Raw genomic sequence first — 3,158 nt, 5'->3', positions numbered from 1 at the left:
CAGCTTGTTTGACAATTGCATTGCTTCCTCCATTATACCATGTCTACATCTGCCATTTTCTCAATCTCAGCCATCAATCTCTAGAGTTGTATCCTATGAATAGCCAGTTCAGTCAATATCGGCACATCTTAAGACTTATCATCTGCTCTTCTCCCTTGTGTTCTTTAGTTCAAATATGTCACTTTCTCCATTTGTGTACAAGTATTTTGTCACCAATAGAGTTATGATGCTGTGTCTACCAGTGGTTAAAAAAAAAAGATAAAATAGAACATTTCCACTGAGTTAATAACAGCAAAACATAACAATGACACACACATAAGACTTGTAACTACCAGGCAAATTTTCCCGAGTAGCATTTTTTCTGAAATGCTTATTTACAGAACAGCTCAGTATACAGTTCAAAAGTGAACAGCAATCTACAAAAGAAAGAAATCTCAGCAAATGTGAAGTTGTGACCCAGAAACTGTGACTCCATTGCATTCGATTAAACTCTCCCTCTAYATATTTGTCTAACGTGTCTCACAAAACTATTACTTTGCCTCAATATTTTACTTCCCTTGTAGGCTGAACAGCTTGTCTGAAACTCGTGTCTTTCACTGTTTCACCATGGCTTTGCTTTCCTGGTCTCTCAGTTTGAAGAGGGAGGAAAACAATTGCCTTTCTAGTTGAATAGCAAACATCCTTGTTTCCCTCACCCTGCAGGCTGCCAGCCCTGCTGTCACCCTGGCAKTTGAGGCTTCTTGCCTAGTTCAGCAGGGTTTTGCCCAGAAGCAAGTTCCTGTGACTTAAAGGAGGCCTCAGASCCAGGTCCCTGGGACATCCAGCAAGGTCCAGAGCAGGATGGTTAAACTGTTGTCAGCTCCCATTCCACGCAGAGCTGTAAGCGCCCAGGGCACAGCAGGATGCTGCCCCACCAGCCTCCCTGCCCGCTCCCTACACCCTGATTCCCAGCGGGAATAAGACACGTTAATCACCAAGCTATAGGTCAGCCGTTTGCTTTTCCCAAAGGATCCAGGAGTGCGCTCTCTCTCTCTCTCCCTCTCTCTCCCTTCTCCATTCCCCTTTTCTGCTCTTTGCCCAATCGTCCCCTAAGGCACTGAGCTATTTATATGCTCACGCTAACTTACAGCAACATTTATTTACATATGGTTACCTTGGACAGAAAATGAAGATTTTCTTCAAGATACATTTGATGAAGTAAATTGTTTTAAAAGTTCAGGAATTAGCAGGAACATACACCCTAGATTAAATTTGGATTTATTTCTAGATTAAGTAGTAATTAGAAAAAAAGACAGAAGGAGAAGGRGACTCAAATACCATCATTCCCTCTTTGTAGGGCATTCTAGTCACCCCAAAACATAACAAGAACATACTCTACTTGACAGCCTAGCCATGATGTCTTAGATTATATATTGCCTTATTTCAGCATAATAAATGAGAGGCAGGGTCTAAGCTTGAAATACTGTACATGGATATATTAAATCAGGGAAAGTTCAGACACATTTCTGCAACTTTACACACCTATTTTGTTTTCTTTGCATGTCTATAAGACAACTGAATATCTACTGGGATACAGAAGTGTCACTTAAATAAACTGGACAAAAAGTATGCCAGAGGAATGCCCATGTATGAGTATAATTTCATTAATGTTTTATTATTCTAACACACTGGAAGGGATGAAGGGAGATTCTATCTACTTCCTCAAACTCAAATTCTATAGATTATGCRGGAGAAGAACAAATTAGGGCAATTCAAACACCAGTAATCATAATGAGACAAAGTTTGCTTCACAAGTAGTCGGAGTTACCATTTGCAGAGAAAACTATTAACAATAACAAAAATAAGGGCAGATCATAGAACCCTTAAGCTTGGAAGGGACCTCTAGAGATCATCTAGTCCAACAACCCCACATTTTGGGGGATATTTTGGACCCGAATTTTAATAAAGCCCCAAATTAAAAAGGATGGAAAGAACATAGTGGGGTTTTGTTTTGTTTTTGAATTAGAAATGCCATTATATTAAAATAGTAATAAAGTAATAATGAAGGGTTTCTTATTCATCACCAGCAATCCAACATGCATTTGCACTGAACTCTAATGAATTTGTTGAACCCTATTACTCAGCAATTTCAGATTATTCATTGGAACTTGTTTCTCATGACAAGGTTGAGTCCTTAGGGAAAGGSAAGTTGTATCCTGCAAGTCTGGATGCAAGCATATCACTTGGGGTCAAACAGCATTTTGTCCACGATAAGGACAGTGGGAATAGGTTCAGCGTAGGAGATTAAATTAAATAGTATGTCGGGTTTTTCAAGATCTAGTTTTGAAGAGCTTATGCAAGGTTGAACTGTCAAACTAGCTGGGTCTCCTTCCTCATTTCTCTGCTTTTGTTATTTGCAGAACATCTAAAATCATAGCTTTCAGTTGTTACTTGCATAACATACCTTAATGAGACTGAACAATTATTATTAGCTGGGAAGAGAGTTATAACAGGAAACTGGCACACGTTAATTGAAAAATCCCTTATAATCACATTACATAGCACATTCCTTGATAAGAGCAAAATGAAATCTCATGTCATTAACCAAGTGCCCTGCAATGATCCTTAAGACCTCTGTGGAACAATGAGAATCCTATCCATAGCAATTGTACTAGTCACAGAAAATATATGTAAAAGGAGGGATTCGATCAGTTGTCAAAACAGAGACTAACCAATRAATATTTAAGAAGTTATGTTCTTTTCTGAAAATTACTAGTGTCACATAGGCAAGGATTTAGATGCTTATAGCTATTCAAGGCCAGGATTTTTTTCAATTATGTTGGAAAAAAAATTAATTTTCTGTTTCTAGAGAAGTAACTAAATAGTAAAACTTCTGGAAAAAGGAGCTACCTTACCACTTAATAGAGAAAGCTAAAAAAAACCTGTTTTCTGGTCACCAATGAAAATTTTTATACACAAAACTAAAGAAGCTCTGTTAATTACCAAAATTCAAGAGTGAGAAGGAAAACATGAAAATATCCTCTTACACAACATGTTCTCATTGCATTCAGAAAAAGGGAACAAGAGAAACATCTCTAAAAGAAATATTTTGCATGTTGGCAATTTTAAAAATTGAAAAAAAACTATTATTTTTATTCTTTTCATCTTCCTAAAAGAAA

Source organism: Nothoprocta perdicaria, unplaced genomic scaffold (assembly GCF_003342845.1).
Source record: "Nothoprocta perdicaria isolate Ctin4 unplaced genomic scaffold, notPer1 scaffold_285, whole genome shotgun sequence".
Lineage (NCBI taxonomy): Eukaryota > Metazoa > Chordata > Aves > Tinamiformes > Tinamidae > Nothoprocta > Nothoprocta perdicaria.
Note: the sequence above shows the minus strand (reverse complement) of the source record.